The 23,695-nt window shown below is 39.0% G+C and overlaps 1 long non-coding RNA gene across 1 annotated transcript; it reads left to right on the top strand.

Annotated features, from left to right (window-relative positions):
• Nucleotides 1-25: 25 nt before the first annotated feature.
• On the top strand, nucleotides 26-16,877 carry LOC123465741. Its single transcript, XR_006641033.1, has 3 exons — nucleotides 26-621; nucleotides 1,777-2,138; nucleotides 15,603-16,877. It is a non-coding gene; the product is annotated as an uncharacterized LOC123465741 (long non-coding RNA).
• Nucleotides 16,878-23,695: the final 6,818 nt, after the last annotated feature.

The following is a 23,695-nucleotide window of genomic DNA, read 5'->3' on the forward strand; positions in this document are numbered from 1 at the left end:
CTTCTCCAATGCATGAAAGTGAAAAGTGAAAGTGAAGTTGCTCAGTCGTGTCCGACCTTCGCGACCCCTCAGACTGCAGCCTTCCAGGCTCCTCTGTCTTTTCCAGGCAAGAGTACTGGAGTGGGGTGCCATTGCCTTCTCTGACCATCTACTTAAATGTACTCATTTCCTGTGCAGATATTCATAGATGTGGTTAGAGACTCTTTGATTGCTGTAGCTGCTGGAATACCAAAACTATAGGAGAATTTTTATCCAAATAAATATATAAAGACTGACTGTGGCTGCACAGTGATCTTATTCTAAAAGCTTTCGTGCTTCCCTCCATCCTACCATTGTATTGTGGAAAGAATATTGGCGTCACTGGGACAATTTATTGTTCTCATACATTCCTGGTATGTATATCTTGCCTAAATGTTGGGATGGCATTTCTGTTTTTATCTCTGTGCATGAGGGAGTGAGGGATAAGTCATACCTTATGACTCCCCATCTCTCCTGTGAGCGATGATAACAACAGGGTGAGTCATCATATATTATACACACAGCTTATTTTTCTTCCTCTTTCTTGAGAAGGGCTGCAAATGCTGAAGATGACAGTTAAGGAAGATGAAAACTCCATAAAAGGTATGGGATAAAGATGTTCCAAATAGAAGTAAGCTTTTAAATACTTGTGTGCGACTGTGTTGGTAATGAAGCCACTGATAGGTGTGTGGCAAGCTAACAAGAATGGCTGAAAAGGATTGCCTTCACCTCTGGGCTTTTTTCACTGTAGTTAGAATCATCTCGAGTCCACAATTCCTGTTGTGTTACAAATCTTTTATAGCTAGACAGTTTTTAGGCCTAAGCAACTCTTAAGGTAAGCAAGGGAAAGATTCACAACGTCCTTCCTTGTGCAGGCTCATGTCTGAGCCCATCATGGTGAGGCAGGACAACCCATCTTGGAGTTTGTGAGGGAGCGGGAGAACTGACCAACCCAGATAATCAAAACCTCCCCTACCTCATACTGTCCCTAGAAGGAAATGTGCAAATGAGAATTCTGGCATTTGATTACCCTTTTCATATCAAAACTGAAATTTTAAAGGTTCTTTGCCTGTAAAGGAACAATTGATCCTTCATCTTAAGGAAAAGGAAACAAACCAGCAAAGAACACAGTTAAACTCTTTGGAAGAGTTTTTTAACAGAGTCATTTCTGAATTTGATGTAATAAAAGTATTCCAAGTGGTCTATTACCCTCAACTCTTAATTTGCAAAGAAAAATGGTTCTTTAATTCCTCTGTCATTTCTGGGCCTTTCTTTTTTATCAGCTTTGTTGAGAACTTTACATACCAAAACTTAATTGGTATGTAAAATCCCAAAAGATATATGTAGAGAACTTTAAAAGATATATGTTGAGAACTTTACATACCAAAAAGAAAAAAATCACAAATTTTCAACGTACAACTTTATGAGTTTGGCAAATATGTAGTCATTTAATAACAGCAGTCAAGATACAGAATAATTCAAGTTTTGTCCTGCTCCTTTGCAGTCCATACCCTTCCATGACAGTTAGAGGCAACCACTGATACTATTTCTGTAATTTTGCCTTTACTAGAATTTTATTCTTATGGAATCATAAGATTGTCTTTTGTGTTAGGCTTCCTTTACTTAGCACAATGCTTTTGAGGTTCATCATGCAGCTGGTTATTTATTTCAATAGTATGCTTTCATACTGGTGAATAGAACTCTTTGAATGGATATGCCATAATGTTTAATTCACCGATTAATATGTTTTTGGTTTAGTTTTTAGCTATGAAGACTAAGACCCATATGAACATCTGAATACAAATCTTTCAACAGCCCTATGTTATCATTTGCCTTGAATAAATAGAAGTGGAAATGCTGGATCAAATGGTAACTGTGCATGCATGCTTAGTCATGTCCAACTCTTTGCGACCCTATGGACTGTAGCCCACCAGGCTCCTCTGTCCGTGGGATTCTCCAAGGAAGAATACTGGAGTGGGTTGCATGCCCTCCTCCAGGGGATCTTGCCAACATAGGGATCGAACCCACGTCTCTTGCGGCTCATGCATTGGTCGACGGATTCTTTACCACTGAGCAGCCAGGGATACACAGAAGTGGGAATGGTAGATCGAATGGTAAAGGTAAGTGTGAATTCTTAGAGACTGCCAAGATGTTGTTTAAAGTGACTGTATAACTTTGTATTCACACCAGCAATGTATGAGAGATCTATTTCATACCTCTGCCGAGACTAAGGTTGGTGGTCTTTTTATATATACCACATCTTTCTTTCTCCATTCATTTGCCAATGGGCATTTGGCTTCTTTACATGCCTTGGCTATTGTAAGTAGTGCTACTAAGAACATTGAGATGCATGTATCTTTTTGAGTTTTCATCTTTTCTCGATGATTACAGGATCATACAGTAACTCTATTTTTATTTTTTAAGGTGCCCCATACTGTTTTCCATGGTAGCTGTACCAATTTACATTCCCAGTAACAGTTTAGGAGGTTTCCATTTCCTCCACACCTTCTCCAGCATTTATTATTTGTAGACTTTTTGAGATGACCATTCTGACTGGCACAAGGTAATCTGTAATCATAGCTTTGATTTGCATTCCTCTCATACAGTAAGCCCCCCACATGGAAACCGTGGAATTGTGACCTTTCAAAGATACAAATGTCCGTTCTCATGCCCAGTCACATAAGTTAGTTCACCTGTCTGGCATACACTGCCAGAGGCATGCACCCCGTACAAGTGACTGTGCTTCTGTGAACTTTATAGTACTGTATGCAGTCGTACAGAGTCTTTATTTCAAGCCCAGATGTCTGGAAGCAAGCATCAAAGCAGTGGTGATGTAGCTGGTACTACTGTACTTTTCAAGGCACTTTGCTATAGGATTAGAAATGTCTCAGTTTTTGTTTTTTTATGTATTATTTGTGTAGAAAGTATTATAAACCTACTACATTACAGTTCCTATACAGCCGACCGTGTTAGTTGGCTTCCTAACTTCGTTGGACTTAAAAACATGCTCTCAGAATGGAACTTGTTCATATGTAGGGGCTTACTGTAATTAGCAATATTGAACATATTTTTCATGTGCCTATTGGCCTTCTGTCTTCTTTGGAAAAAATGTCTATTTAGATCTTCCACCTATGTTTTGACTGGGTCACTTGTCTCTTTGAAATTGAGCTGTTTGAATATGCTGGAGTTAACCCCTTGTTGGTCACATTGTTTGCAAATATTTTTGCTCATCTTGTATGTTGTCTTTTCATTTTGTTGCTTCCCTTTGCTATACAAAAGCTTTTAAAAGTACCATTTATTTTTGCTTTTGTTTCCATTACTGTAGGAGATGGGTTCAAAAAAATATTGCTGTGATACACATTGTAGAGTGTTCTGCCTGTGTTTTCCTCTAGGAGTTTTATAGTATCCAGTCTTACATTTAGGCCTTTAATTCACTTTGAGTTTATTTTTGTGTATAGTGTTAGAGAATGTTCTAATTTTATTTTTTTACGTGTAGCTGTCCCGTTTTCCCAGCACCACTTTTTGAAGACACTGTCTTTTCTCCATTGTATATCCTAGCCTCCTTTGCCATAGACCAGGTGACTTTTTCTGTCCTACTCCATTGACCTGTTTGATCACTGTGCTGCTGCTAAGTCGCTTCAGTCGTGTCCGACTCTGTGCGACCCCAGAGACGGCAGCCCACCAGGCTCTGCCATCCCTGGGATTCTCCAGGCAAGAACACTGGAGTGGATTGCCATTGCCTTCTCCATTGTGTGAAAGTGAAAAGTCAAAGTCAAGTCGCTCAGTCACGTCCGACTCGTAGCGACCCCATGGACTGCAGCCCACCAGGCTCCTCCATCCATGGGATTTTCTAGGCAACAGTACTGGAGTGGCTTGCCATTGCCTTCTCCATTCGTACTAATAGTACAGGCTGAAGTCAGGAAGCCCGATTCCTACAGCTCTGTTTTTCTTCTTCAAGATAGTTTTTTTTTATAGAGATTGTACTGAGTCTGTAGATTGCTTTGGGTACTATGGTTATTTTAACAACATTTTTTCAATACAAGAATGTGGCGTATCTTTCCATACGTTTGTGTCTTCCATTTCTTTTACTAGTCTCCTACAGGTTTCAAAGTATAGGTCTTTTGCTTCCTGAGCTAAGTTTATTTCTGGGTATTTTATTATGATTCATGCTTTTTGTGTTTGCTAAAAAAGCTTTGCTTAATTCAAGGCCACTAATGTTTCTTCATATTTTTAGTTAATAATTTTAGACCTATGATCCATGATGAGTTATGTATGGTGTGAAATTAGGGTTGAGGTTCATTTTCTTCAATATGAGGTCCAGTTGTTTCAGTACCATTTGTTGAAAAGGAACTTCTTCCATCCACTGAATTTCCTTGGAATATTTATTCAAAATCAGTTAACCATATAGGTGCAATACTATTTCTGTAACTGTCTATTCCATTAAACTGTATGCCTATCACACTGTTTTAATTACTGTAGCCTAATAGTAAGTCCTGCTAACTTGCTTCATACACTGATGATTTACACTTTCAAAATAGGCTTGACTATTCTAGACTTTGCATTTCCATAACTTTAGAATCAAATTGTCGATGTCTTTAAAAAATCCTGCTGGGAATTTGATTGAGATTGCATTGAGGCTCTAATTTTGTAAAATTGGACACTAACATTTAGTCAATCTTTAGATGTGTGAACACTGTGTAAGTCTAATATTTTTCAGTTTTCAACATATTCATCTTTTATAGCTTGTCTTATATTTATCTGTAAAAATTTCATGTTGACATTGCAAATGGTACTTTTAATTAATCCAATTATTGATTGTTAGTATAAGATCCCCCCTGCACAAGCACAGGCGGCCGCGACGGCAGAGAACGAAAAGGCTGCCCACTCCAGGACTCTGGCCTGGAGAATTCCATCAACTGTATAGTCCATGGGGTTGCCAAGAGTCGGACATAACTGAGTGACTTTCACCTACAGCCTATAGAAATACAATCAGTTTTGTATATGAACATTGTGTCCTGCCATCTTACTAAAGTCCCTTGTCAGTTTGCATAGCTTCATGTTGTGTGCAACAGGTCTTCGTTCCTTTTAAATCTGTTTGTTTTTCTTACCTTATTGCACTAGTTAAGATTTCCCATGTGTGTGTTAGTCAGTCTGTCGTATCTAAATCTCTGTAACCCCATGGACTGTAGCCTTCCAGGATCCTTTGTCCATGGAACACTCCAGGCAAGAATGCAAGAGCAGGTTGCCATTTTCTTCTCCATAAGATCACCTACACAACATTAAACAGAGTTGGTGAGATCACATATCCTCATTTCCTATCATGGACATAAAGCGTTCACCCTTACGATGATGTCCACTATAGTTTTTCATCAGGTTGAGGAATTTTCTTTCCTACTGAGAGAAATTGAAAAGAATGTAAATAATTGGAGAGGTATATTATATTCATGGACCTGGAAATGCTAAAAAAGACTTCGGAAAACTTTGAAAAGTCAGAGGGCTTATGCTATCTGACTTCAAGATTTGTTCTAAACCTACAGTAATTGAAATCTGTGATGTTAGAGTCAAGGTAGAGGGACAATGAAATAGAATAAAGAAACTAGAGATAGATATCTGATTAGTTTACCTTCAACATAGAAGGAAATATTATTTAATGGAGAATAAATAGCTGTTTCAACAAATGATGCTAAAAAAGTTAATATCAATATTCAAAAATGAAAAATATTCAATGTCATGTTTTACAATATTTTAAACAATAATAAATTGGACTTTATCCAAATTAAAGACTTCTGCTCTTTGAAAGACACTGTTAAGATAATGAGAGAGGCCACAGATAGATAGGTAGAAAATATTTGCAATCACATATCTGATAAAGGACTGGTATCCAGAATATGTTTAAAAAAAAATAGCAAATACTTCACTATAAGAAATAAATAACCTAATTTTAAATATGGACAGATCATTTTGTGGATAGAAGTCCCAATATAATATGTAACAGCGGTTTTGGAGAAAGGAAGAGAATGAATGCAAAGCAATATTCCAAGTCATAACTGGTCATTACTAAGTAGTACATTGAAAGGGATGACAGAGCAAGACTAAAGCACACACAACAAGAGCACCAAAGCTGTATTGACATATCTTGTGTACACCTCAGGGCACTGTTAGTAAAGGGCAAATCTACTTGCTTGCACATCTTTGCCTCAGAACATGCTGCAAGAATTCAGGTTACCACAGGTTTCTCGTCAACAATATTGGACACGAGAAGACAGTGAAACGCCTGTGAGCACAGATGGAAATACTTTGATCCTAGGAGTTGTGACCACAAAGACTATCAGGGAAGTGTGAGTTTCGTCTCAGGCTCTTTCTGAAAATCGCTACTTTTTGGAGGATAAAGTACATCAGGGAAGAAAGTTAATCCAGAAAGAAACAGGGGTATGTGTGAATATATAGTTGATGGAAGTGAGAACTACTCGTTGGTAGGTCTAAGTAAGTATTATGAAAAGAAAAATCTCAACAATATGAATTAATATTCTAGGCATTTTCCACATGGACATTGGTGGAGACAAGGGAAAAAAAGCAGGAAAATGAAAGCATGTAAAACTTTTACATTGGTCTGGAGGAAACAACAGTTACTAATTAACTGACTCCAGACTTTTTAAATGAAATAAAAACTATAATAATGAGTAACAGAATTACCTCACATAGAGAGTGCTCAGTTAATGATGTTGTACCATAATAACTTGGAAAAACGACTCCTTTTTTCCTTGGCATAGTGACTTATCACCTAAAAACACATTAAGTAAATGCTGTCTAAGATCTGATGTTTCCTAAGATGTTGTTATATTTTCAAGCAGAAACCTTCACCAATTTACTAGACACACTTTCTAGCCAGAGACTATCAATCATATGGAACAAATTTAAACTGCAGGCCATAGCTCAATGAACAACGTTTTTATTTGTGAATATATGCCAAATGAGTTCTTCTTCAGCTCTTTAGTCTGTGCACTTTTTTCAAATGTTTCAATGTGCTTCTGCTTCTAAGTCGCTTCAGTCGTGTCTGACTATTTGTGACCCCATGGACTGCAGCCCACCAGGCTCCTCCGTCCATGGGATTTTCCAGGCAAGAGTACTGGAGTGGGGTGCCATTGCCTTCTCTTTCAATGTGCTTCTAGACCTACTATTATTTTGCCAAGATCGATGTTTCCTCCTCTTTGATTTTATTTGAGTCCAAAAATATAAACTCCAAAATGTTAAGTAAGAAAGAGGTGCAAAATAGTGAATACACCTTCCAAAGAGTGAGCTCTAACCTTCTCCACCAAACAGCACCTATTCTGAAATTTTCTCTTTGCTCCATGGAGAATGCAATAAATCTGTATTACATCAGGTATTTATTGGCTTTAAAATTATTATCTCACAAAGTTATTTACTTATTCAATGTACATAGTTATTATTTGTGAGATTATGTGGGGTCTTAATGGTGACTGCAGCCATGAAATCAAAAGACGCTTACTCCTTGGAAGGAAAGTTATGACCAACCTAGATAGCATATTCAAAAGCAGAGACATTACTTTGCCAACAAAGGTCCATCTAGTCAAGGCTATGGTTTTTCCTGTGGTCATGTATGGATGTGAGAGTTAGTTGGACTGTGAAGAAGCCTGAGCACCGAAGAATTGATGCTTTTGAACTGTGGTGTTGGAGAAGACTCTTGAGAGTCCCTTGGACTGCAAGGAGATCCAACCAGTCCATCCTAAAGGAGGTCAGCCCTGGGATTTCTTTGGAAGGACTGATGTTGAAGCTTAAACTCCAATACTTTGGCCACCTGATGTGAAGAGCTGACTCATTTGAAAAGACCCTGATGCTAGGAAAGATTGAGGGCAGGAGGAGAAGGGGACAACAGAGGATAAGATGGTTGGTTCGCATCACCGACTCAATGGACATGGGTTTGGGTGGACTCTGGGAGTTGGTGATGGACAGGGAGGCCTGGCGTGCTGCAATTCATGGGGTCACAAAGAGTCAGACACGACTGAGCTACTGAACTGAATACTGAAACCTTATCTCACATAGGGAAAGAGATTTTCTTCCCCTTGTAGTCCTCTCTAGGATTAGTATTTCATCTAAACAGGGGAAAAGAAACATGAACAGGGGACAGTTTCAAGGAAATATATCAGGAACTGGGTACAAAGAAGATGGGAGGAGCTATATGCCTTGAAAAGGAATAGAAACAGGGGTGAAGGCCACACTCTGAGACCAAGTTCCACCGAAAGACCTTCTTACCTTATCTGCACTCAGCCCCCACACCAACAATCAGTGTAGCAGAGAATTTACAACTGAAAATCTATAAAACATAGAGCTCTCTGAGAAATAGTGTAGCAAACCTTAAAGCCAAAAGAGGAAATAAATAATGACACTAGAGGAGTTTGGAATCTCTACCCCTTATAGCTACAGCAAATGTTAAAATACAGCCCAACTCATATGTAGATTACCATAAATCCTGCCCTCTAAAGGTGTATTTCCTGCAGTGACTATGTCACATGTCAACTTTGAATTTTTTATTAAAAGGCATACTAGAAAACTCACAGTTTTGGAAGACTTGGCAATCATAACCACATTCAGATATGTGAGTTAACAGATAATCATGGTTATTTGAAATGCCTTAATATGTTAACAAATAGCATGTAAGATCAAATGGGTAATGTCAGCAGAATTGTAGAAATTTCTAAAGTAAATGTTAGAAATCAAAACACAGTTAAAGAAGGCCTTCACGAGGCTCATAAATAGACTTACCCACAGTTAAGCAAAGAACTACTAAACTTGAAGATAGATCAATCAAGACAAAATTAAAACACAAACAGAAAAAAAAAACAAAACAAAACCCTGAGAACTCTGTGTGTGTGTGTATAATTGCAACACCAGAAAGAATGGGGCAGAAGAAATGTTTGAAGTAATAATTGCTGAGATGCTACCAAAATTATTCCCAGACACCAAACCACAGATTGCAGAAGTTCGGAACACCAAGCAAGATAAGTACAAAAAACAACCACATCTAGACTTATTATTGATATGTTTAACCTATAGAAAAACCAAAGACAAGAGAAAATTCTGAAAGAAACTAATGAAAGAAGAAAACCTTCCCAATATAGGGAACAAGGCTACGAACACAGCAAACGTCTCATTGGAATCCACGCAAGCAAAAGTAGAATACTGCACGATATTCCAAGTGTTGACAGAAAATAACCAACATAGAATTCAATGTCTAGCAAAAGTATTTTGTAAAAGTAGACGAGAAATAGACTTTCTAAAACAAAACCATAGCAAGTTTGTTGCCAGCAGAACAGTCCAATTAAAAAACTAACAGAATTTCTTGAGACAGATGAAAATTTTCTGGATCAAAAATTTGGATCTACAGAAGTGTGTCAGAGAAGGAACAAAGGTAAAAATAAATATTTTTATTATTCTTCTTTCATCTAAAAGCAATCAAGTAGTAATGTATTGAGTAACTGTAACTTATGTGTAAGTGAAATATATTACAGAAATTTCACAAGGGATAGTTGGAGGAATTAATACTCTGTTATAAGGTCCCTGCACTATGCATGAAGTTGTATACTGTCATTTGAAAATTGATTTATATTGTTAATCTATATATTGTGAGCCCTAAGGAAATCACTAAAAGCATGTTAAAAGGAAATAAAAATGATATACCAAGGGGAGACAATTGAGAACAATTGAGAATCATAAATTATCAACTAAAAACCAAAGAAGAAAAACAAGAGGTAAAAAGAAGCAAAGAACAAATGTAATGTTTAAAAAACAGTTACAAAGATGGCAGAATTCAATCCAACTATATCAAAAGCCACTTATAAATGGACTAAAAAATTAAAAGCCCAAGATTGTCAGACAAGAGAAAGAAACCTAATTATCTGTCATCTAGAAGAAAGACATTTTAAATATAAAGACTGCAGATAAAGGAAAGCAGTGGTAAGTGATATAAGATGCTTAACATCAAAATTAAGCTGGAGTAACTATATTAATTTCAGATAAAGTAGACTATCAGAGATAAAGAAAGATATTACATAATGACAGAGGGAAGTCAGTCCTCCAAGAGCACACCAAAAATTATAAACCTATTGGTACCTAACAAAAGAGCATCAAAATGCATGAGGCAATAATTAATAGAATAGAAAGGAGAATAGATTAGTCTGCTATTATATTTGCAGACTTCAACACAACTCTGTCAGTAATTGATAGATTAGGCAGGCCAAAAATCAGTAAAAACATAAGTGACCTGGACAGCACTATAAATCAATTTGATCAAATTGACATAAATAGAATACTCCATCAAAGAACAGGAGAATACTCATTTTTCTCAAGAACACATGAAATAGTCACCAAAATAGAATGATACACTAGGCCATGGCATACATCTTAACATTTTTAAAAGAATAGAAATCATGCGGAGTATGCCTTTAGATTTCCGCAGAATTAAACAAGAAGTCAGAACCAGAAAGATAGCTGGAAAACGCCCAACTATTTGGATATTAAACAGCACACTTCTAATTAATCACTAGGTCAAATAAGTTTCCAAGAAATTTTAAAATATGCTAAACTAAACAAAAATATAACATGAAAATGTTCTTTAGCAATTTATAGCATTAACTACTTATATTTAAAAAAGAGAAATTTACAGTTGATTTCTGAAACATCCACCTAAGAAAACTACAGTAAGAAGAACAAATTGAACCTAAAGCAAGCAGAGGAAATAAAGTATAAACACTAGAGGAGGAAACAACAAAAGTTAAAAGAGGAAAACACAAGAAAATGAATAAATCAAAGTGTTTATTTGAAAAGATTAATAAAAATTGATAAAAGGCTCTACACAGCCTACACCTGAAAAATAAAAATGATGCAAATTACAAATATCAAGAATGAGAGAGAGATCATTACTACTAGTCTCAAGGACAGTAAAAGGATAAAAAGAAGTACTATGAACAACTATATGCCCCCAAATTTGATAAGAGATAAAATGATCTACAAAGGTCTGTCTAGTCAAGGCTATGGTTTTTCCAGTGGTCATGTATGGATGTGAGAGTTGGACTGTGAAGAAAGCTGAGTGCCAAAGAAGTGATGCTTTTGATCCATGGTGTTGCAGAAGACTCTTGAGAGTCCCTTGGACTGCAAGGAGATCCAACCAGTCCATTCTGAAGGAGATCAGTCCGGGGTGTTCATTGGAAGGAATGATGCTAAAGCTGAAACTCCAGTACTTTGGCCACCTCATACGAAGAGTTGACTCATTGGAAAAGACTCTGATGCTGGGAGGGATTGGGGGCAGGAGGAGAAGGGGAAAACAGAGGATGGGATGGCTGGATGGCATCACCGACTCGATGGACGTGAGTTTGAGTGAACTCCAGGAGTTGGTGATGGACAGGGAGGCCTGGTGTGCTGCGATTCATGGGGTCACAAAGAGTCGGACATGACTGAGTGACTGAACTGAACTGAAAATGATCTAATGTCTTAAATTATAAAAATTTCCATATCTCATTTGAGAAATAGATATTCTGAATAGTACAACATAACTATTAAAGAAGCAGAGTTCACTATTTACAAATTTCCAAAAATAAAATCACCAGTTCCAGGTAGTTTTACTTGTGAATTCTATTGAACTATTAAGGAAAAAATGATACCAATTCTCCACAGTATCTTTTAAAATGTTTTCTTCATGAGGAAACACATCCTAATTAGTTTTATGAGACCATAATTATCCCAAATAGAAACCTGGTAAAGACACTATAGCAAAGGAAACTACAGGCTGATATATCTCAGTTCAGTTCACTTGCTCAGTCGTGTCCGACTTTTTGCGACCCCATGGACTGAAGCATGCCAGGCTTCCCTGTCCATCAACAACTCCCAGAGCCTACTCAAACACATCTCCATTTAGTCGGTGATGCCATCCAACCATCTCATTCTCTGCCGTCCCCTTCTCCTCCTGCCTTCAATCCTTCCCAGCATCAGGGTCTTTTCAAATGAGTCAGCTCTTCATGTCAGGTGGCCAAAGTATTGGAGTTTCAGCTTCAGCATCAGTCCTTCCAATGAATATTAAGGACTGATTTCATTTAGAATGGACTGCTTGGATCTCCTTGCAGTCCAAGGGATTCTCAAGAGTCTTCTCGAACACCACAGTTCAAAAGCTTCAGTTCTTTGGTGCTCAGCTTTCTTTATAGTCCAATTCTCACAGCCATACAGGACCACTGGAAAAACCATAGCCTTGACTAGATGGACCTTTGTTGGCAAAGTAATGTCTCTGCTTTTTAATAAACTGTCTATGTTGGTCATAACTTTTCTTCCAAGGAGCAAGCATCTTTTAATTTCATGGCTGCAGTCACCATCTGCAGTGATTTTGGAGCCCCCCAAAATAAAGTCTGTCACCATTTCCACTGTTTCCCCATCTATTTGCCATATAGTGATGGGACTAGATGCCATGATCTTAGTTTTCTGAATGTTGAGCTTTAAGCCAACTTTTTCACTCTCCTCTTTCACTTTCATCAAGAGGCTCTTTAGTTCTTCATTTTCTGCCATAAGGGTGGTGTCATCTGCATATCTGATGTTATTGATATTTCTCCCAGCAATCTTGATTTTAGCTTGTGCTTCATCCGGTCCAGCATTTTACATGATGTACTCTGCATACAAGTTAAATAAGCAGGGTGACAATATACAACCTTGACATACAATCCTTTCCTGATTTGGAACCAGTCTGTTGTTCCATGTTCAGTTCTAACTGTTGCTTCTTGACCTGAGTACAGATTTCTCAGGAGGCAGGTCATGTGGTCTGGTATTCCCATCTCTTTAAGGATTTTCCACAGTCTGTAGTGATCCACACAGTCAAAGGCTTTGGCATAGTCAACAAAGCAGAAGTAGATGTTTTTCTGGAACTTTCTTGCTTTTTTGATGATCCAACAGATGTTGGCAATTTGATCTCAGGTTCCTCTGCCTTTTTCTAAATCCAGATTGAACATCTGGAAGTTCATGGTTCACATACTGTTGAAGCCTGGCTTGCAGAATCGTGAGTATTACTTTGCTAGCGTTTGAGATGAGTGCAATTGTGCAATAGTTTAAGCATTCTTTGGCATTGCCTTTCTTTGGGATTGGAATGAAAACTGACCTTTTCCAGTCCTGTGGCCACTGCTGAGTTTTCCAAATTTGCTGGCATATTGAGTGCAGCATTTTTACAGCATCATCTTTCAGGATTTGAAAGAGCTCAACTGGAATTCCTTCACCTCCAACTAGCTTTGTTTGTAGTGATGCTTCCTAAGGCTCAGTTGACTTCGCATTCCAGGATGTCTGGCTCTAGGTGAGATAACCACACCATCGTGGTTATCTGGGTCATGAAGATCTTTTTTGTATAGTTCTGTGTATTCTTGCCACCTCTACTTAATATCTTTTGCTTCTGTTAGGCCCATACCATTTCTGTCCTTTATTGTGCCCATTTTGCATGAAAAATTCCCTTGGTACCTCTAGTTTTCTTGAAGAGATTTCTAGTCTTTCCCATTCTATTGTTTTCCTCAATTTCTTTGCACTGATCACTGAGGAAGGCTTTCTTATCTCTCCTTTGTATTCTTTGGAACTCTCCATTCAAATGGATATATCTTTCCTTTTCTCCTTTGCCTTTCACTTCTCTTCTTTTCTCAGCTATTTATAAGGCCTCCTCAGCAACCATTTTGCCTTTTTGCATTTCTTTTTCTTGAGGATGGTCTTGCTCACTGCCTCTTGTACAATGTCATGAACCTCTGAATATAGTTCTTCAGGTGCTCTATCAGATCTAATCTCTTGAATCTATTTGTCACTTCCACTGTATAATCATAAGGGATTTGATTTAGGTCATACATGGTCTAGTGGTTTTCCCTACTGCTGCTAAGCTGCTGCTAAGTCGCTTCAGTTGTGGCCAATTCTGTGCGACCCCATAGATGGCAGCCCAACAGGCTCTCCCATCCCTGGGATTCTCCAGGCAAGAACACTGGAGTGGGTTGCCATTTCCTTCTCCAATGCATGAAAGTGAAAAGTGAAAGTGAAGTCGCTCAGTCGTGTCCAACTCATAGTGACCCCATGGATTGCAGCCTACCAGGCTCCTCCATCCATGGGATTTGCCAGGCAAGAATATTGGAGTGGGGTGCCATCGCCTTCTCCAGTGGTTTTCCCTACTTTCTTCAATTTAAGTCTAAATTCAGCAATAAGGAGTTCATGATCTGAGCCACAGTCAGCTCCTGGCCTTGCTTTTGCTGACTGAACAGAGCTTCTCTATCTTTGGCTGCAAAGAATATAATCCATCTGATTTTGGTATTGACCATCAGGTGGTGTCCATGTGTAGCGTCTTTTCTTGTGTTGTTGGAAGAGGGTGTTTGCTATGACCAGTGCGTTCTCTCGGCAAAACTCATTAGTCTTGTTAGCCTGCTTTGTTTTGTACTCCAAGGCCAAATTTGACTGTTACTCCAGGTATCTCTTGACTTCCTACTTTCGCGTTCCCGTCCCCTATAATGAAAAGGACATCTTTTTTGGGTGTTAGTCCTAGAAGGTCTTGTAGGTCTTCATAGAACAATTCAACTTCAGCTTCTTCAGCATTAGTGATTGGAGCATAGACTTGGATTACTGTGATATTGAATGGTTTGCCTTGGAAATGAACAGAGATCTTTCTGCTGTTTTTGAGATTGCAATACTGCAATTGGACTCTTTTGTTGACTATGATGGCTACTCCATTTCTTCTAAGGGATTCTTGCCCACAGTAGCAGATATAATGGTCATCTGAGTTAAATTCACCAATTCCAGTCTATTTTAGTTCACTGATTCCTAGAAAGTCAATGTTCACTCTTGCCATCTCCTGTTTGACCACTTCCAATTTGCCTTGATTCATGGACCTAACATGCCAGGTTCCTATGCAATATTGCTCTTGCAGCATCAGAGTTTACTTCCATCACTAGTCACATCCACAACTGGGTGTTGTTTTTGCTTTGGCTCCATCTCTTCCTTCTTTCTGGAGTTATTTCTCCACTGATCTCCAGTAGCATATTGGGCACCTACCAACCTGAGGACTTCATCTTTCAGTGTACTATCTTTTTCCCTTTCATACTGTTCATGGGGTTCTCAAGGCGAGAATACTATAGTGGCTTGCCATTCCCTACTCCAGTGGACCACATTTTAATAGAACTCTCCACCATGACCCATCTGTCTTGGGTTGCCTTACACCACCATGGCTCACAGTTTCATTGTGTCAGACAAGGCTGTGGTCCATGGGATCAGATTGGTTAGTTTTCCGTGATTGTTGTTTTCAGTCTGTCTGCCCTCTGGTGGAGAAGGATAAGAGGCTTATGGAAGCTTCCTGAGGGGAGAGACTGACAGAGGGGGAAACTGGGTCATGTTCTGATGGGCGGGGCCATGCCCCGTAAATTTTTAATCCAATTTTCTGTTGGAGAAGGAAAGGGCAACCCACTCCAGTACTCTTGCCTGGAGAATTCTGTGGCTGGAGGGACCTCGTAGGCTATAGTCCATGGGGTCGCAGGGAGTCAGGCAGGATTGAGTGACTTCACTTTCACTTTCTGTTGAAGGGCGGGGCTCATGCCAAACTACAGTGGAGGTAATGAAGATAAGGGCGACCTCCTTCCAAAGGTCTCATGCATGCCCTGCTACACTCAGCGCCCCCAGCCCTGCAGCAGGCCACCATCGACCACACCTCTGCCAGAGACTCCTGGACACTCACAGGCAAGTCTGGGTTGGTCTCTTGTGGGGTCAGTGCTCCTTTCTCCTGGGTTCTGGTAATCACAGGGTTCTTTGTCCCCTCACAGAGTCTGTTTTCCAATCCTGTATAAGTTCTGGCAGCTCTATGGTGGGTTAATGGTGACCTCCTCCAAGACGGCTTATGGCAGACCTAGGTCTGCTGCACCCAGAGCCCCTGCCCCCGCAGCAGCCCACTGCTCACCTGTGCCTCCTCAGGAGACACCCAAACACAGTTCTGTCTCAGTCTCTGTGGGGTCTCTGGGTCCTGGTGCATACAAAGTATGTTTGAGCCCTCTGAGCATCTCTGGTGGCTATGGGGTTTGATTGTAAATGCGATTTTGCCCCTCCTACTGTCTTATCGGGGCTTCTCCTTTGCCCTTGGATGCGGGATATCTCCTCAAAGTCACTCCAGCACTGCGTAGCCACCACTCCAGTGCTTCAACCTGAGCCCCATGCAAATATCTCAAACATAGATAAAAGATTTTAATAAAATATGAGTAAATTGACTCTAGTAACATACAAAAAGCTTAATAGAGCACTATGGAGCAGGGTTCATTCTGGGGAGTCAAGGATAATTTGATATCATAGAATCAATGAAATTCACTATGTTAACAGACTGAATGAGAAAAAATGATATTCTCATATCAATAGACATTTGACAAAATCAACACCCATTTAGGATTTTTAGAAACTAGGATAAAGGGAATTTCCTTAACCAATGAAGTATATATTGAAGAGCCCCTATAGCTAACACTATAAGAAACTAAATACTTTCTTCCTAAGTTTTGGACCAAAAAAATGATGCCCTTTGTTACTACATATGTTGAATGATATCAAAGAAATCCCAGGTAGCACAATAAGAGAAAAAAATAAAAGTTATAGAGCTTGTAAAGATGTTAAACTATTCTTATTCACAAATCACATGTCTATGTAGAAACTCATAAAAAACAAACCCTTGAGATTAAGAGTTTACAGGATACAAGGCCAGTATGCAAAAGTCAATTACTTTTCTTTAAATAAGCAAAGAGCCAATTCAGTGGAAAAGATCCTAATGCTGGGAAAGATTGAGGGCAAGAGAAGGGAGTGACAGAGAATGAGATGGTGGGATGGCATCACTGACTCAATGGATATGACTTTGAGAAAACTCAGGGAGATAGTAAAGGACAGAGAAGCCTGGCATACTGCAGTTCTTGGAGTCAGAAAGAGTCAGACACGACTTAGTGACTGAACAACAACAACAACATAAGCGAACAAACAACAAATTTAAAAAAATTTTTAAACACCATGTAAATAAAAAAATATGTACAGGATCTATATGTAGAAAACTATAACACACTGAAAAGATAAATCACAAAAGATCTAGATAAATGAATAAATATTCTATATTCATACATTAGAAGTTTCATAATTGTCAGTTCTTTCCAGCTTGTTCTACAGAGTTAATACAATTTCAAAGTCCCGGCAGCTTTTTTGGTAATTAACTCTAAAATTTATAGGGACAATCAAAAGACCCAGAATAGTTCCAAAATACTGAATCAAGAAGAACAAAGTTGCAGTGATCACATACTAAACTTCAAGACATAATAGGAGGAAGAGACAAAATGTCAGAGTAGAAGGACTTGAGCTCACCTCCTCTTACGAAAACATCAAAATCACACCTAATTGCTGAACAATCATCAACAAAAATGACTCGAGTCTACCAACAAGGATGTTCTACATCCAAAGAAGCCACAGCAAGGTGGTGGGAAAGGTGCTCTCTCGATAGACTCAAATCCCACACCAGGGTGGGTGACCCACAAACTGAAAAATAATTACGTCACAGAGTTTCTCCAACAGGAGGAAGTTTTGCACCCCATGCCAGGCTCCCCAGCCTGATGTTCAGGCATGGGGAGGAGGAGCCCTCAGAGTATTAGCCTTTAAAAGCCACTGGGGCTTGAGTACAGGAGCTGCACAGGGCTGGGGTAAACAGGGAGTCAACTCTTAGAAAATGCACAAGGTTTCACATGCACTGAGACCCAGGGGAAAGCAGTGACTCCACGAGCCTGGGACAGAGCTACCTGCTGGTCTTGGACAGTCTCTTTTGCAGGCAGGGGTTGGCTGTGGTTTACAGTGGGGACACAGACACTGGTGGTAGAGGACCCAGGGACGACTACTCAGTGTGAGCTCTCCCAGAGGTGGCCATTTGGCACAGAGATGGAGCACCACCCACTGCCAGCAGGCTCCAGTGTTGGGAAGCCTCAGGTCAGATGTCCAAAAGAGTGAGAACACAGCCCCACCCATCACCAGAAAGGCTCTCTAGAGTCTTCCTGAGCCAACAACTGCCTATCAGAACACCTCTGGGATTAAGCCAATAATACAGACAAGCTAGAAGAAATGGACAAATTCTTAGAAAGAAACAACCCTCTAAGACTGAAACAGGAAGAAATAAAAAATATAAACCAGGGCAATCACAAATAACTGAAATTGAAACAAACAAGAATACTGGAATCAGTTGCTTATCCCTTCTCCAGGGAATCTTCCCAACCCAGGAATCAAACGGGGGTCTCCTGCATTTCAGGCAGATTCTTTACAAGTTGAGCTGCCAGGGAAGCCCAAACTAAAGTCTAAGAGAACACAGTCTATTCCCCAACCGAAGAAGCTGAACAGTTCTATAAAGACCTAGAAGCCCTTCTAGAACTAACGCCAAAAAAAGATGTGTTTTACATCATAGGGGATTGGAAGGCAAAAGAGGAAGCCAATAGATACCTGGAGTACAGGCAAGTTTGGCCTTGGAGTGCAAAATGAAGTAGGGCAAAGGCTAATAGAGTTTTTCCAAGAGAATGCACTGGTCATAGCAAACCCCTCTTCCAACAACACAAGAGATGACTCTACACATGGGCATCACCAGCTGATCAATGCCAAAATCAGACTGATTATGTCCTTTGCAGCCGAAGATGGAGAAACTCGACACAGTCAGCAAAAACAAGACCAGGAGATGACTGTGGCTCAGATCATGAACTCCTTATTGCAAATTCAGACTTAAATGAAGAAAGTAGGGAAAACCACTAGCAATTCAGGTATGACCTAAATCACATCCCTTGCGATTATACAGTGGAGGTGTCGAATAGATTCAAGGGACTAGATCTGGTAGACAGAGTGCCTGAAGAACTATGGACGAAGGTTCATAACATTGCACAGCAGGTTGCGACCACAACCATCCCCAAGAAAAATGAAAGAAGCTAAGTGGTTGTCTGAGAGGGTCTTAGAAATACCTAAGAAGAGAGAATTGAAAGGCAAAGAGGAAAGGAAAGATATACCCATCTGAGTGCAGAGTTTCAAAGAATAGCATGGAGAGATAAGACAGCCTTACTAAGTGATCAATGAAAAGAAGTAGTGGAAAACAATAGAATGGGAAAGACTAGAAATCTCTTCAAGAAAATTAGAGATGCCAAAGGAACATTTTGTGCAGAGATGGGCACAATAAAGAGCGGAAACAGTATGGACCTAATAGAAGCAGAACATATTAAGAAGAGGTGGCAAGAACTATACCAAAAAAGATCTTAATGAGCTGGATGACCATGATGGTATGATCATTCACCTATAGCCAGACATCCTGGAGTGTGAAATCAAGTGGCCTTAGGAAGCTTACTATGAACAAATCTAGTGGAGGTGATGGAATTACAGCTGAGCCATTTCAAATCCTAAAAGATGATGCTGTTAATCTGCTGCACTCAATATGCCAGCAAATGTGGAAAACTCAGCAGTGGCCACAGAACTACAAAAGGTCAGTTAGTTTTCATTCCAATCCCAAAGAAGGGCAATGCCAAAGAATATTCAAACTGCCACACAATTGCACTCATTTCACATGCTAGCAAGGTCACACTCAAAATCCTCCAAGCTAGGCTTCAACAGTATATGAACTGAGAACTTCCAGATGTTCAAGCTGGATTTAGAAAAGGCAGAGGAACCAGAGATCAAATTGTCAACATTTGTTGGACCATAGAAAAAGCAAGAGACATCCAAAAAGATCTACTTCTGCTTTACTGACTACACTAAAGCCTTTGACTGACTGGATCATAACAAACTGGAAAATTCTTAAAGAGATGGGAATACTGGGCCACCTTACCTGCTTCCTGAGAAACTTGTCTGCAGGTCGAGAAGTAACAGTTAGAACCGGAGATGGAACAACAGACTGGTTCAAGATTGAAAAAGGAATATGTCAAGGGTGTATATTATCACCCTGCTTATTTAATTTATATGCAGAGTACATCGTGTGAAATGCTGGGCTGGATGAAGGACAAGTTGGAATCAAGATTGCTGGGAGAAATATCAATATCCTCAGGTATGCAGATGACACCTGCCCTCAATCTTTCTCAGCACCATGGTCTTTTCCCATGAGTTGGCTCTTCACATCAGTTGGCCAAAGTATTGGAGCTTCAGCTTTGACAGAAAATGAGGAGGAACCAAAGAGCCTCTTGATGAAGGTGCAAGAGGAGACTGAAAAAGCTGGCTTAAAATTCAACATTCAAAAAACTAAGATCATGGCACCTGGTCCCATCACTTCATGGCAAATAGATAGGGAAACAATGAAAACAGTGACAGACTTTGTTTTCTTGGGCTCCAAATTTACTACAGATGGTGACTGCAGCCATGAAATTAAAAGATGCTTGCTTCTTGGAAGAAAAGCTATGACAAACCTAGACAGCACATTAAAAAACAGAGATGTTACTTTACCAACAAAGTCCCGTATACTCAAAGCTATGGTTTTTCCAATAGTCATGTATGGATATGAGAATTGGACCATATAGAAGGCTGAGCACCCAAGAATTAATGCTTTTGAACTGTGACATGAAAATTAATGCTTTTGCAGTCCACAGAAGGACTGCAAGGAGATCCAACCAGTCAATATTAAAGGAAATCAATCCTGAATATTCACTGGAAGGACAATGCTAAAGCTGAAGCTCCAATACTTTGGCTACTTGATGCAAAGAACTGACTCATTGGAAAAGACTCTGATACGGGAAAGATTGAGGGCAGGAGAAGAAAGGGGTGACAGAGGACTAGATGGTTGGATGGCATCACGGACTCAATGGACATTAGTTTGAGCAAGTTCCAGGAGATGGTGAAGGACAGGGAAGCCTGGCATGCTGCAGTCCATGGGGTCACAAAGAGTCAGACGCGATTGAGCTACAAAACTACAAGGATAAGATGACTTCACAGGTAAATTCTACCAATCATTTAGAGACAGTTAATACCAATGCCTCTGAAACTGTTCCCAAAAAGTTGCAGAGGAAGGAACCCTCCCAAACTCATTCTATAAGGACAAAAATCACCCTGATATCAAAAGCATACAAAGATACCACAATAAAAGAAAATTACAGCCCCATATCACTGATGAACACAGACATGAAAATTCTCAACAAAGTACCAAGCAAACCAAATCCAAGAGTACATCAAAAAGAACATATACCACAATCAACTGTGATTGATCCCAAGGATGCAAGGATTTTTCAGTATCTACAAATCAATCAGTTTGTTACACTACATTAACAAATTTAAGAATAAAAACCATAGTATCATCTCAAGAGATGCAGAAAAAGCTTTTGACAAAATTCAACTCCCATTTATGATAAAACTCTCTCAAAAGTGGGCATAAAGTAAACCTTAACATAATAAAGATCGTATATGATAGACCTACATCTAACATCATACTCAATGGTGAAAGCTAAAAACATTTCCCTCTAAGATCAGGAACAAGAAAAGAATGTCTACTCTTGCCATTTTTATTTAATATAGTTTTGGAATTCCTAGCCATGGAAAGAAGAAAAAAGGAATCCAAATAGGAAAAGAAAGAAAACTGTCACTGTTTGCAGATGACATGATATGATACATAGAAAATCCTAAAGATGCTACCAGGTAACTTCCAGAGCTCATCAATGAATTTGGTAAAGCTGCAGGAGACAAAATTAATGCACAGAAATCCCTTGCATCCCTATACACTAACAATGAAAAATCAGAGATAAATTAATGAAACAATCCCATTTACCATTGTACCAAAAATAATAAAATACCTAGGAATAAACCTACCTAAGGAAGCAAAAGACCAGTATTCAGAAAATTATAAGATACTAATGACAGAAATCAAAGATAACATCAATGAAAAGAAATGCCATGTTCTTGGATTGGAAAATCAATATCATCAAAATGACTATACTACCCAAACTATTCTACAGATTCAGTGCAATTCGTATTAAATTACCTGTTCCATTTTTTTTACAGAACTAGAACAAAACATTTCAAATGTGTATGAAGGCTCAAAAGAGCCCGAAGAGTCAAAGTAATTGTGAGAAAGAAAAATGGAGCTGAGGAATCAGGAATCCTGACCTCAGTATTCAAAACGGTACGGCACTGGGACAAAAGCTAAATAGTGATCATGGAACAGGATGGAAAGCCTAGAAATAATCCCATGTGCCTGTGGTCAATTAACCTGTGACAAAGGAAACAAGAATATACAATGCAGAAAAGACAGTCTCTTCAGTAGATGCTGCTGGAAAAACTGAACAGCCATGTATAAAGAATGAAACTAGAACACTCCCTAACACCATACACAAAAGTAAACTCGAAATGGATTTAAGACCTAGATGTAAGGCTGGACACTATAAAACTCCTAGAAGAAAACATAGGAAGGACACTTTTTGACATAAATCACAGCAGTATCTTTGGGGATCCACCTCTTAGAGTAGTGAAAATAAAAACAAACAAATGGATCCTAATGAAACTTAAAAGCTTTTGCATAGCATAGGAAACCATAAAATGAAAAGACAGCCCACAGAATGGGAGAAAAATTTGCAAATGAAGTGACCAACAAGTATTAATCTCCAAGATATACAAGCAACTCATGTGGCTCAATATCAGAATGGTCATTCTCAAAAAGTCTACAAACAATATCTGCTAGAGACGGTGTGGACAAAAGGGAACTCCCCTGTACTGTGGTTGGAAATGAAAACTGGTACATTCACTATAGAGAACAGTACGGAGGTTCCTTAAAAAACTGAAAATAGAGCTACTATCTGATCCAGTAATCCCACTGCTGGCATATATCCTGAGAAAACTGTGGTTCTCAGGGATGCACGCATCCACTGTTCATTATAGCACTTTTTACAGTAGCAGGACATGGAAGCCACCTAAATGTCCCGACAGATATGAGTGGATAAACAAGATGTGATACACACACACACACACACACACACACACAATGGAATATTACTCAGCCACTAGAAATGACATAATGCCATTTGTAGAACATGGTTGGATCTAGAAGTTATCATACTACTTGAAGTAAGTCAGAGAAAGACACATATCTATCACTTATATGTGGAATCTAAAAAGATGATGCAAATGAACTTACTGATAAAACAAAAACAGATTCACAGACTTCAAAAACAAATTTCTGGTTACCAAAGGGGAAAAGTCAGGGAAAGGACACATTCAGAGGTCGGGAGGTTGGAATTAACATATACACACCACTGTATACAATGTGTAGTCAACAAGGACCTGCTGTATTCTTCAAGTTACTCAGCTCAATCTTGTGTAATAACCTATATGGGAAACAAAACTGTAAATCAATGGATATGTATGTAACTGAATCTGTTTTCTACATACCTGAAACTAAAAACATTGTAAATCAACTATACCCTAATATAAAAGAAAGATTAAATTTTTTAAAAAAAAAGACATAATATGTCTTACACCTCATTTTAGAGACAGTACAGTTTTGGTGAAAGAATAAGCACATAGATCAATGGAAGGGAATAAAGATACCACAGGAACCTAATCACCTGACTTTTGACAAAGATACAAAGGCAATTCACTGGGCAGAGAATAGTCTTTTCAACAAACAGTACTGAAACTATTAGACATCTCTCTATATAGACACAGATCTCAC

The sequence above is a fragment of the Bubalus bubalis genome, chromosome 4 (assembly GCF_019923935.1).
Source record: "Bubalus bubalis isolate 160015118507 breed Murrah chromosome 4, NDDB_SH_1, whole genome shotgun sequence".
NCBI lineage: Eukaryota > Metazoa > Chordata > Mammalia > Artiodactyla > Bovidae > Bubalus > Bubalus bubalis.